Consider the following 13,923-nt stretch of genomic DNA (forward strand, 5'->3'; position numbering starts at 1 on the left):
CTCCCACGTATATGAGTCCTTTTGAATGTCCTAATTTTCCAAAGAAACTCTCACTAGTTTTTGCTCTGAGGCATTGGGTTGGTCTATTTTGTGTTTCACTTGTAATCTTTTGCCCCAGGCATCCCTGGGCTCTTAGTTTGCCTTGCAGTATGTTCCAGTAATGCCTGATGCTTTCTTCTAAGTTGCCTTTTTGGCTACTCCTTCAGATTGCCCCTGAACAGGTTCAAGCAGATGTGCACAACAACTTACAAAATGATCTGCTGTGCTCTATCTGGATCCAGGTACCAGAATCCCAAGCTGGGTGTGTGAACTTCCCTCTTGAATACTGCTACAGCCAAGGTAGAGGGTGAGCTAAGGGCAAGTCAAAAATGCCACAGAATTTCCAAGTTCTCTTTTTCTTGATTCTGTAATCATTAGACTTTTGCAAATCTTTGACTGTGTCTCAGAGTTTTGACACTGTTTGCTTGATTAGTTGCTTGTCTTTCAGTGTTTCTATGGGAGGACAAGTACTTGGAGTTTCATACTCTGCCTTTTTGCTGATGTCAGCCTACTGTCTTTTTGCTACTGGTGTGTTTATGTCAGCATAAGAATATACTTTTCTCATAGATTTCTTAAAGTCATTCACTTTATTAGGGATTTTATCATTTTTTCTCATACAAAACAAAAATATTTTTTTCATCTTTTTTTTATTTTTGACAGGCAGAGTGGACAGTAGAGGGAGACAGAGAGAAAGGTCTTCCTTTTTGCCGTTGGTTCACCCTCCAATGGCCGCCGTGGTAGGCGTGCTGCGGCCGGCGCACCACGCCGTTCCGATGGCAGGAGCCATGTGCTTATCCTGGTCTCCCATGGGGTGCAGGGCCCAAGCACTTGGGCCATCCTCCACTGCACTCCCTGGCCACAGCAGAGAGCTGGCCTGGAAGAGGGGCAACCGGGAGAGGATCGGTGCCCCAACCGGGACTAGAACCCGGTGTGCCGGCGCCGCAAGGTGGAGGATTAGCCTGTTAAGCCACGGCGCCGGCCACAAAAATATTTTAATACCTTTAAATTCAAAATTTTTCTTTAAAATCATTCATGAAAAAGATTCTCAAGTCAGAATTAACACCTCAATTAGTTAAGCATCAGGAAACTACATTACACCTATTTAATGTGTAAAGAGACATTTTTTTCACGTCATTTTCTTCTGATGTCTGTTCCAGAATCACAGACTCTTGCTTCTCTACACTTCCATCTATCATTTCTGCAGATCATGAAAACTGAATTTGTTGAACACCAGAAAGCTGTTGATATGATGTTGTATAAACCATAACATTTTGTTGCTGACCATCTGCAGTTATTAAGCCAGCTGGTAACCGGTTAGTGAATGCCTCCTCTGTAAGCTCTGCTCTTAGTCCATCTGTAGCTGTGACTGCTCCACCAATTCCTTTGTCTCCTTTCATAGCCTCTCTGAATTTCTGAAGGTACAATTTCAGAGGTTCCACATAACTGTCAAAGCCCAAGGTGGACATGGCAAAGAGAATGTCTTCTCCATTGATTGTCCTCTGTTTCTCTTGATGGCACCTTTCACTGGCTTCAGATGCTATAAAGCTAAGAACTCACACATTGTTGAACACATTCTTTGGCATCTGTTGCAATCTTTCCTGTTTGAGGTACGGCGTTCTTCATTATCCTAGCCACATTTGCAATTGGAAGATATATTTCTTCTTGAGAAGCATCTGTGGTAGAACTGTCACCGTCCATTGTCACGAAATACTGTCAGAACCTTGGTGTCAGTGGTGCTCAGAGCACCTTTTTAAAAAGGTGTCTAATCTTTGCTCAATTCCAACCCGTGTTTAAAGCATCTTGTTCTAGTACTTCGGGTGAGATAACAATTTGTGGGTGCTCTGTAATTCTTTGTTCTCCGAGACTACTGCTCCATAAGCCCCTGCCTATCCTGCCTCCCACCAGCGATGATCCAAACCTTAGTGCAATCCCAAAGGCTTCCTTCCCAAGTCCAGGGACCACAAGCTACCAGACGGCTGCATTCTTTACGTGCAAACCAGACTGCAGGACACCAACGCCATTCCTTCCTCCCGGGGACCTCGCTGCCTCCCCACGCAGGTGCGCGGGGTGGCCCGAGGCCCCACTGCAGAGCCCGCTTACCTGTCAGCCCCACTTGTGCTGTGCGGACCCCTGATGGCCCAGCCAGCCCGGACCTGCACCCAACGCCCGTCTCCCGCCCGCTGCGCGGGGCTGGAGTGCGCCGGCGGACAAAGCGGCCGGACTCGGCCAGGCCCCGCGGACCCAGGAGCCGGCGGGCAGGAGGTGCTCCGTGGGGCCCGCGCGGCTGCAGAAGCCCAGGGGGCAGGGTCTGGGCGGCAGTGGGGACCCGGGCTGCGTCCCGGCTAGCCGGCCTGCTCACCAACAAAATGGAGCCGGCCCAGGGCGCCACCTAGAGGGACCACGACCACGCCCCGCTGGCAGCCCTCTTTGGCCTCGGCCTTGGAGTTCAAGGGTGTGGAGTGGGAGGCGGCCTGGCCCACTTACCGCGCTCCTCCTTTGGCACACAAAGAGCCGCGCTGTGGCCTCGCAGGCTCCGGCCAGGCCCAGGCCCAGGTCCGGTTGGGCAGGTGGGAGGGTAGTGCCCAGGCCAAGGCAGCATTGGCGGCGGGGATGGTGCTGGGACGGTTTTAACTAAAACACTGTAGTTGATTTAATTAAAAGACGGAAATCCTTTAGGATCTTTACACCACCCACCTGTGACTGTTTTGTCTTCCTTTGCACCAAGTCATTTTTCTCTTCGTATTGTTACATATCATACATAATTGGTGATGATCCTCTAATAATTCAGAGACTATGTCTTATTTTTCTATTAGATTTCAGAATTCATAGCTAGTGTGAAGTGATGTGTGACACCCAGTGTTTTCAGATGTAAACTGAAGGCACCTTTGAGTAGGTGCTCTTACTGTATAGTGTTGTTCTGGCTGTTTTTAGCTTAACCTAGAAGCAGACAGATGTTTGTGCATAAAACGGACTGCAGAAACCTGTTGCATATCTTCCTTTACCATGATTGCAAACTGCACTGATAAAACCTGTAGATGCCCTGAGCTAAACTTAACTTCAGTTCAGGAGTCTGAATGCCATTCACTCTGTTAAAAGTATGTTAGAAATGACTTGTAAAATACTGTGTTTTCTATCCTTATTTAAGCCAAGACAATTTACTAACATGTATTTTTCAAATTAACTAAAATACTTCAATTATGAATGTTATAAATTCATTTTATAATGTTTAATAGTTAACATTATGTAAATTTCAAACTCTTCTTGCCCTAAGTAATTGGTGAACTGTTTCTTTAGATAGAAAATGTATTGTGTTTTTACATATATGGTGACATCTAATACGTATAGTACATATTACTTATGCATGTATTTAAAATGCATAAAGAACCATACCCAGATTATTTTAGTGCCTAGTTTACATTACTTATTGATATACCTCTAAAATTTCAGCTGTATTCTAGAAACTTACTGTTAGTTAAATTATTACTCAAACAAATGAAATGTGTTAGCTTAAAACATTTTTAGATATTGGTACAGTTTGATCATTTAAAGCTCCTTAGGTAAAGTATGATTGGAAAACATCCTGAGCATTCTTGTTACAATTATGGCTGCCTGACAACTTAGTTCAAAATCAGAATAGCAATGAAAAGCATCATAGTAAACTCCCTTGCACCCTTTATTGTTATTTTTGGGCAACACTACACATAAGTTCTGGTGAATGTATTGTCATTATGCTTATTTAAATCCTTGATAAAATCATTACTTATTTTGCTTACCTAGAAATTAGATTCAGAGGTAAAGCAGCGTTTGTTTGTAATTTTTAGTTGGTATTCTGTTGTGTCACCAAATGTGTTATGGGAAATGGGGAGAGTACCACTCAAAGACTGAATTTGGGTAAAACTTTATTGATGAGTTGCAGACTGATTGGCCAGGGACATAGTACATAATTGGGGGCCACACTGTGTTGCTGGTTCCCTGTCTAGCAAGACTTATATGGGGCAAAACCAAAATGTAGGTGGCAGGGTTCTGTTACAATTTTCTGGTGTAATAAGTAGAGGTTTTCAACTATGTTTGCATGAGCTAATGACATTTCTTGGAATTGGCAAGGTTACAGAGGAACTGGCTGTCTTTCAGCTAGGATGTGGTTAGGCAATAGGACATTTCACAGGGTACATGCAACATAGAATTTTTTTAACTGCATGGGTGAGGGTAGGTCACTTCTTGGTCATAAGTATTCAACATGGCATTTGTCCTGCTCTCTCTAACATATGTTTATATCATGTAACAGCTTAGATGAAATATGGAGCTTTCTGTCTGTCTTTGATTTCTCCTGGTTACCAGTATTAATCCCCTCCAAATGTTTCACACAAATGAAAACTCTACGGGGTGTAGCCCATTATATGTACAATTTTCCAGAATTACAAGTTCTGTCCTCAGCTCCCGGGCAGCCCTAGAGAGCAGGTGCAGGCGGCACGGCGGGTCATGCGCTCTCAGCCCGCATCTGGGCCTGCGGGAGAAGGCCCTGCATCTCTGGTCCGGGGTGCAGAGTCCCCGCTGAGGGTCCCCGGCAGTGCCCAGTCTCCACAGGCTCTGCCTTGGGCCACCTCAGCCCCAGCTGCCCGTGCCAAGGCTGGTGCGGGTTGTTTCCGCCAAGACTCTTAGCACTTCTGGGTTCGGGTGTTCTCTGGTGCCCCGTGACCCGGCAGGGAGCCACGGAGACTCCTGCACCCGCAGTCCGCGGACACAGACACCCTGCGGCCGCCCCGTCGCAGGTTCTGATCTTTGTCATTTGTTAGGAGGAACACGTGATATATTTAGTAGTATACAGTGTTTTCATAATTAAATGTTGAAATGTGTATTTAAAAATTAGACTATTAAATCTCTATCAGTAAGGACATATATTTTACATTGGGGCATTGATAAGTGTTTTTATAATTTCTTCAGTAAATTTATTTTTATTCTATACAATTTAAACTGATAGGTGTGAATTTGTTCTAACTTTTATTTAATGAATATTCCCATTTCTTAAGTAAATATTTTTCTAGATGTTTGATAGTATTGCAGGAGACATGAATACTTTTTGGTATTTCTGTTTTCTCATGTTTTAAATCACTGAACTTTTGACAGATATATTGTAAGTTAGCAATTAAAACATAAATATTTGGGTAAACGTCTAAGGTGTATTAGAAGTTCAGTAATTTTTTTTTTTTTTTTGCTTTTCTTCTGATTTATTTGAAACGCAGTCAGAGCTAGAGAGAGGGAGAGAGCGCGCCCATCTGCTGGGTCACTTCCCAGAAGGCCGGCGCTGGGCCAGGCTGGAGCCAGGAGCCTGGAGTTCCATCCGGGTCCCCCACGCAGGTGCAGGGCCGTCGCACTTGAGCCCTCACCGCTGCTCCCAAGGTGCGCATGCGCAGAGAGCTGGGCCCGGAACACAGTCTGACCCGGGATGCCCTGGTCTCAATCCCCGCACCAAACATGGGCCCTGAAGTCCCTGCAGGATGAGGCGCCCAGCGCTCAGGTCGGAGCTCAGCAGCCAAGCCCGAGAGGGGAGCGCTGTGTGCGGGACCCCAGGGCAGGCTGGGAGGACGCCCGCTCCCTCCATCAGATCCTGGGTTCCAGCCCCAGCTCTGCTCCGGACTCCTTGGGTGCTCTGGGCCAGCATGGGGAGACCCTGATGGCGCTCCCGCCCCAGCACTGCGGGCCTGGGGATCCACCCGGAAGGGAGCTGGGTCTGACTTCCGCCCCCAGCACTGTGTGTTCCATGGCACAGCTGTGAACCCCAGTTCCCCCGCTGCTGTCAGCAACGTGGCTCTGCTGAGGGGAGTGGGGACATGGAGCAGCCCACCGTGACCCCTGGGCCTCTGGCTGTTCACCTCAGGTAAAGGGCGGGGCAGGGGCAGGGCAGGGTGGGCGGGGGGCCTGGCATGGGCAGGCTGGCGGGGGTCGGGGACCATCGCTCGCCCAGGTTCTCCCCCTGCTGGCCCACTCTGGGCCTTTCCTGGGCCCCGGGGCTCCGCAGCCGCCACCACCACACGTCCATCATCAACACCATCAACACCATCATCATCATCACCAATACCGTGAACACCATCACCATAGCCATCGCCAGACCAGTCCTGCAGGGGCCCGAGGGGCTGCAACATGGCCCCCTCCCCAGAGACCCGGCCATGTCCCAGAGCCCCGGCCCCTCCCCAGAGCCCCGTCCCTCCCCACAGCCCCCGCCCCTCCCCTCAGCCCCCCCCGCAGCTCCCCAGAGTCACCGCCCCTCCCCAGCGCCCGCGCCCCCTCCTCGGAGCCCCGCGCCTCGCCCGGGCGGGGACCCCCCCGGATCCCCGAGGCCCGCGGGGGAGGCCCGGGCCGGGCGCGGCCGCCCTGACCCCGACCCGCTGCCCCGCGCAGCTGCGTCGTCAGCAGCCTGGAGTCCTGGTGCCCGAGGACTACGGGATCCTGTACCTGAAGGGCACCACGCCGGCGCAGGATGCGGGCCTCGGGGCTCAGGACAAGCTACCCGGTGACAGACAGGAGGTGAGGGCGCGGCCGGGGCCTCGCGGTGCTCCGCGCTCGGTCCGCCGGCCCCTCAGCTGCCCTTGGCTTGTGGACGCGGCCCCGGCCCGCCCCTGCCGCCCTACAATCTGTTTCTGGCCACTTCCTGCCACACCTGCTTTCTGTTCATCTCCGCCTCCTCAGTGTCTAGCAGGTGGAGACATGGGAGCTGGAAAACCTTCTGGGTCTGTTCTCTCCTGAGTTTGTCTTGGGCTGTCCCGGTTGTTAGCATGGAGACTTGGTCACCAACAGAAAATTCCCTTTTATGAAAATGCTAGCGTATAACTAAATGGTTTATGCATTTTAGGAATTTCTATCAGTTTTATAATTTTTTTTGAAGAACAAATGATCTGTTTAATCATGGGAAACTATTGTTTCATAAATAAACTTTGAAATATATATTTTGAGAACTTATACTTAATATATATTATTTTGGCATTGATTAGCATTTTAAGTTTCTTTAGTAAAAGTATTTTTATTCTACCAAATCTGCTTTCTGTTCATCTCTTCCTCCTCAATTTCTGTAAGTGTGTAAATTTATATATATAATATATATATCAATGTATAAATGTATAATTTTTTATAAATGTATATTTTATAAATGTATATTTTATAAATGTATATTCTTCTTAGTAATTACATTGATAGCATTATAGTATTATTATGCAAATTAGGAGTACTGTTGGTTTATATCGTGGCTTGAAGATGAGTATTTTTCCTAAAAGAAGTACAGAAGATAATTTAAGGAAGGGGCAAGGGGACATTTTATTGTTGGCTAATAGACTGCATAGAACTGTTACACAACTGTTTAACTGAAACATTGCTTTGCAATCTCCATTATTTTACTGTGTTTTTAAAATTTTTTCCAGGAGATTCTAATAAAAATGGAAGAAGAACCAAGTTCTGCTTTGGACTCTGAAGAGACTTTTAATTCTTGTAGGTAGGTAGTAAATACAGAGATATATAATATTACAGGATAATGTATAAGATCCAATATCTTAGAGGAGTCTAATCTTAGAATAGCAAGGAATTAGGACTTGTGCTTTTAAAATGTGATAATATTTAAATATTACTGCGATATGTGAGTATCTGCAGAAATAATGAGTATCAGAAAATGTAATAACCCAAATTCTTATGAATGAGCTTACATCAGATATCTGTTGCTCTCCTATCCTACAGTACACTAATTAGGACAATGTACATGTAGTATTAACCTTCATTATAATCTGCTTTTTGTTTTTCCCATATATATTTTACAGTACTAAAGACTTCTTTCAGAGTACCTAAGAAAGGTTAAAATGCAAATATGATTGAATTAAGAGCTGTTTGTTAATGCCCTTTTAGGGCTCTTCAGCCACTAGGGAGGTTACAGCTCAAACAGGAAAGGATTCAGTTGGCAGGCCAACACTGCTGTTAAATAGTTTTATAGTATTTAAAGTGTGAAATTAATATTTTTCTACCCAGTAGGCAGCAGCTCTTATAATGTAATAAGCTTAATTGTAAATTTGGCACTTGGGTTAAATGTAGAATTCATAGAAGCACAGTGCTGGTGCATATTTTCTTATTAATATTAATAGACAAAACCTAGAAAAATGTAGCAGTGTCACATTAAAATAGCCACAGAATTATTGGTAAAATTTGCTTCAGAAGATGAAAATTATTTTTCTGTTGCCATTATAGCTCTTTTAAACTAGCTAGTAACAGGTTATTAAAAAATACATAAATTTTCCAGTGTTCAGAAGTCCTTTTGTGTAACAACTATTTAAACTGCCTCAGAAATCCTAACCTTTCTTCATAATCAGACAGCTCAGGCCTTAAGCCTACCACTGACATACTAGAGCTTATGTTTAGGGTAATGAGTTAGTTTCTCATCTGTAAAAAGGGCATTATATTGTCTCATCTGCTTCCTTCCCACAACTTTTAAATACTGGGGTAAAACATGTAAAACAAAGCCTCTTGAAAATCTAAATGCAGAGCATGTTCCACGGCTCCCTAGTCTAATCCTCTGCCTGTGGCGCTGGCACCCTGGGTTCTAGTCCCTGTTGGGGTGCCGATTCTGTCCTGGTTGCTCCTTTTCCAGTCCAGCTCTCTGCTGTGGCCCGGGAAGGCAGTGGAGGATGGCCCAAGTGCTTGGGCCCTGTACCCACATGGGAGACCAGGAGGGGGCACCTGGCTCCTGGCTTTGGATCAGGGCAGCGTGCTGGACTTAGCGGCCATTTGGGGGGTGAACCAATGGAAGGAAGACCTTTTTCTCTGTCTCTCTCACTGTCTAACTCTGCCTGTCAAAAAAAAAGTGCTACCTGGAACTATAACAAATAAATTATGGAACTTAAATCTATGAACACTAACTACAGCTTCATATGTCTAATACTCACAGATTTATTTTTATGGCCTATGAGGTTTTACAATGATTTACATTTCTTAGTGGTTTTCTTCATTGATTCAGATAGGTAGAAAACAAATGGATTTAACTCTTGAGACACTTGTAGGGGGTTATATGATGCCTGAATGGTTTTAGGCCACATCTTGCTTTGGAAGTGTTGATTTAAATTTAAGTATTTGGCTTCCAACTAATTTGCAGTGATGTGTTATGAGAATGTATTATTAGTTTTATGCAATACATCTTACAGGTTTTACAGACCACTGTTACATGTTTTTTGTCAAGTTACATGTGAGACAACACTGCCAGATGTGAAGGAAGAGAGAGAGTGTCCTGTGTGTGCTGCAGTGGATGTTTAACTTAGGGAATGGAGCACACATGGCCACATGGTGGAAGGAATATTGTTTCTCCATCCTCCCCTCCTCTTCCCAAGGGCAACTGACCTTCTCCTTGCAAAAAGAGGCGAGTCCTTGCCAGCACAGATGACTACAGACTATTACATTAATCTGTCTAGCTGTAGAACCAGCTGCTTGCATGTTTTTAGTTATCTTATTAGATGGTATAACAGTGACCTATGAAATAAATTGAAGGTGAACATATTTAACTTTCCTTTTATTATCCTATGTTTCCAAAAATCTTTTTGATTAGATTATAACTTTCTACAAAAGTCCCTAGGAAGTCTGTTTGTTTTCTGATTCATGTAATGCTTTTTTTAAGGTTTTTAAAGTATAATGTCATAGTGCACAGTATAGAAAATAATTTAATTTTTGTCTCCTTTATGGATAGCTTTTAGTGTGTTTATATAGTCAAAAAGCCATAGTAAACTTACCTTATTAGGCAATTAAGTTAGATGGAACTCAGACCAATTATTTGGCATTCTCTGAGAAACTCAAAATACTCCTTTATCTTGGCATTGCAGAAATGGCGTAGTATAGAATGCAAATTATTGTATCTTGCTCTAAAATAAATTTTAAATTATATTTAACTCTTCTCTAGGTTCTTATATATGGTAGTTGATCACCATGTTTACTCTATTTTTTAATTTAATTTAACTTGGCATCATTGATGAGTATATTTTCCCAAGCTGTGCTGTTAGGAAAAAAATGTATTATCCTCTGATTTTTGACAAAGGGATAATTTTGAAGCAATAAACTTTAAATGTGATGTTGACTTTAAGAGACACACAAAATAATAAAAACTAATGATATTCAATTATAAGTCTTAGCCAATGTTCTATTATAATAATTTAGCTAGGGAACCTGATGCTGAATCTAAGAAAATAAAAAAGTTCCTGAATGCAAGAAAATCATGAAATACTTCTAAGTCTCTTTAGATAATAAATCCTACAACTGATATAGTAGGGTGACTGGAGACTTAATTCTTAAGACATGATATTTGTGAGTCCTGTTTCTTTTTTTTAAAAAATGTATTCGTGGCCGGCACCATGGCTTAACAGGCTAATCCTCCACCTTGCGGCGCTGGCACACCAGGTTCTAGTCCCGGTTGGGGTGCTAGATTCTATCCCGGTTGTCCCTCTTCCAGGCCAGCTCTCTGCTATGGCCCGGGAAGGCAGTGGAGGATGGCCCAAGTGCTTGGGCCCTGTACCCGCATGGGAGACCAGGAGAAGCACCTGGCTCCTGGCTTCAGATCAGCGAGATGTGCCGGCCGCAGCGGCCATTGGAGGGTGAACCAACAGCAAAGGAAGACCTTTCTCTCTCTCTCTCTCTCTCTCACTATCCACTCTGCCTGTCAAAAAAAAATGTATTCGTACTTTCTGACAGGTGTTTTACTCTGAAGAAATACCAATTTCATATTTCAAAAGAACTTTAATTGAAGAATAAAAGGAGTGTTTCTCTATATATTTTTATATATATAATATATTTTTTCTAAGAAAAGACAGTAAAAGGCACTTGGCTTCAAATAGTGGTGGTCTAATTCCTTATATTGAAGAGAGCTTCCAAAGTCACTTCCCTTTCTCAATATGTTCTGTTCTCCATATCACTGAGACAGAGACTACCTTGGTAAAATATCTTTTTATTATTATTCTATTAAAATATTTTTATTAGCATTCAATACTTTTGTGGTACAGTATTTCAGTACATATACAAAGCATACATCAATCAAACCAGGAAAATATCTTTTCTATGTCCTTAGCTTATCTTTGTTCTGGTAGCTACTAGTTGCTCTCTCCTGGTTCTTTGTGCAGTGTATAATACATTATTGTGAGCTGCAGTGGAACAGGAGCACTGTGCTGTGAACACTGGAACCAGTGCCTTCTGTCTGTGTTTGGTGCCTGTTATCCAGTCTCCTTCCATTCTTTCTTGCCACACCCTTCCCAACCTCACTGTGGTTTTGATTTACATGTCCCTGAAGGCTAGCGATATTGAACATTTCTTCATGCTTTTGTTTTCTTTTTGTGTTTCTTCTCCGGAGAAATATCTATTCAGATACTTTGCCTGTTTGGTAACTGGATTTGGGTTTTTGTGGTGTTTGGGGTTCTGTATATGTTCTGAGTCATAGTCCTTTGCTAGATGCACAGCTTGTAACTGTTTTCTGTCAGCTGTGCTTTGTTCCTTTTGCTGTACAGAAGCTTCTTAGTTTGGGATGATCACATTTGTATGTTTCTCCTTTCCTCTCTGCTCTTAGGGTCTTAGGTTCTTTTTTTTTGACAGGCAGAGTGGACAGTGAGAGAGAGAGACAGAGAGAAAGGTCTTCCTTTGCCGTTGGTTCACCCTCCAATGGCCGCCACAGCTGGTGCGCTGCGGCCGGCGCACCACGCTGATCCGATGGCAGGAGCCAGCTGCTTCTCCTGGTCTCCCATAGGGTGCAGGGCCCAAGCACTTGGACCATCCTCCACTGCACTCCCTGGCCACAGCAGAGAGCTGGCCTGGAAGAGGGGCAACTGGGACAGAATCTGGTGCCCCGACTGGGACTAGAACCCGGTGTGCTGGCGTCACTAGGCGGAGGATTAGCCCAGTGAGCCGCGGCACCGGCCCTTAGGGTCTTTTTCAAAAAAATTTAATGTTTGCCAGTGTTTTCCCCCAGTGGTTTCATAATTTAAGGACTTACATTTATATATCTTTTTCTTTTTTTTAAATTATTTTTATTTTTTTATTTTTATTTTTTTTGACAGGCAGAGTGGATAGTGAGAGAGAGAGAGAGAGAGAGAGAGAAAGGTCTTCCTTTTGCCGTTGGTTCACCCTCCAATGGCCGCCGCGGTAGGCGCACTGTGGCCGGCGCACCACGCTGATCTGATGGCAGGAGCCAGGTGCTTCTCCTGGTCTCCCATGGGGTGCAGGGCCCAAGCACTTGGGCCATCCTCCACTGCACTCCCTGGCCACAGCAGAGAGCTGGCCTGGAAGAGGGGCAACCGGGACAGGATCGGTGCCCCGACCGGGACTAGAACCCGGTGTGCCAGTGCCGCAAGGCGGAGGATTAGCCTAGTGAGCCACGGCGCCGGCCACATTTATATATCTTTTCCATTATGAGTTGATTTTAGATTACGGTGGGAGGCATGGGATGAAATTTTGGATTCTGGGTATGGATTTTCTATTTTAAAGTTTTATTTATTTTTACTTGAAATACAGAGTTATAGAGAGGCAGAGGGAGAGAGAGGTCTTTCATCTGCTGGTTCACTCCCCAGATGGCCACAATGGCCAGAGCTGCACCGATCAAAAACCAGTAGCCAGGAGCTTCCAGGTCTCCCACATGCATGTAGGGGCCCAAGAACTTGGGCCATCTTCTGCTTTTCCAGGACACAGGAGAGAGCTGGATCAGAAGTGCAGCAGCCAGGACTGGAACCAGTGCCCATATGGGAAGCCAGCACTGTAGGTGGTGGCTTTACCTGCTAAGCCACAGTACTGGCCCCATGGGTATGGATCTTTAGATTTAGGTTTCCCAGCACCATTTATGGAAGAGACTGTCCTTTCTCTGGTATGAGTTTTGGTAGATTTATCAAAGAGCAATTGACTGTAGGTATGTAGATTAATTTTTGAGATCTCTATTCTGTTCCAATAGTCTGTATTTCTGTTTTTATGCTGATACCATACTATTTTGATTACAGTAACTCTATAATATGTCTTGAAATCTGATGTTGTGATGCCTCCAACTTTGTTGCTCAAGATATCTTTATGTATTTGGGTTCTTTTAAAGTGCTTCTATGTAAATTTTAGGATTGGTTTTTCTAGTTCTGTGAATGCTGTCTTTATTATTTTGGTGGTAATTACATTGAAGCTGTGAATTGCTTCAGGTAACATGGACTTGTACTAGTATTAATTTTTATAATCTGCATACAGAGAAGAACTTTGTGTTTTCTTTTGTCTTCTTCACATTCTTTCATCAGTGTTTTGCAATTTTCATTGTAGTTGTCTTTCACGTCCTTGGTTAAATTTATTCTGGGTGATGGGAGGGCAGATCTTGGCCTCACTGTTAAATTGTTAAGACTCTTCGTGTCCCATTTGGAGTGCCTGGGTTCAATACCCGATTTCACTACTTACTCCAGCTTCCTGCTAATCCAGACCCACAGAGGCAATGGTAATGACTCAAGTAATTTGCCTTCCATTTCTGGGACCTGGGTTGCGTTCTTAGATTTTAGCCTGACCTAACCCTTTTTGTTGTGGGCATTTTGAGATTGAACCCAGGAGTGCAGTGGAGGTTAGCCCAAGTGCTTGGGCCCTGCACCCCATGGGAGACCATGAGAAGCACCTGGCTCCTGCCATCGGATCAGCGTGGTGCGCCGGCTGCAGTGTGCCGGCCGCAGTGGCCACTGGAGGGTGAACCAATGGCAAAGGAAGACCTTTCTCTCTGTCTCTCTCTCTCATTGTCCTCTCTGCCTGTCAAAAAATAAAATAAAAAAAGTAAAGATATCTGTGGTCATATAATTAAATTTTTATGGCATTTATTGGGGGAATATTCAAATTATTAGGAATATAGATAACACAATAGCAAATTTAATATACCAAAGG

The 13,923-nt window shown here is 44.3% G+C and overlaps 1 pseudogene; it reads right to left on the bottom strand.

Annotated features, from left to right (window-relative positions):
• Positions 1-1,244: 1,244 nt before the first annotated feature.
• Positions 1,245-1,737, bottom strand: LOC133746974 (nuclear transcription factor Y subunit beta-like; annotated as a pseudogene).
• Between the last annotated feature and the right edge of the window lie 12,186 nt (positions 1,738-13,923).

The sequence above is a fragment of the Lepus europaeus genome, chromosome 18 (genome assembly GCF_033115175.1).
Source record: "Lepus europaeus isolate LE1 chromosome 18, mLepTim1.pri, whole genome shotgun sequence".
NCBI lineage: Eukaryota > Metazoa > Chordata > Mammalia > Lagomorpha > Leporidae > Lepus > Lepus europaeus.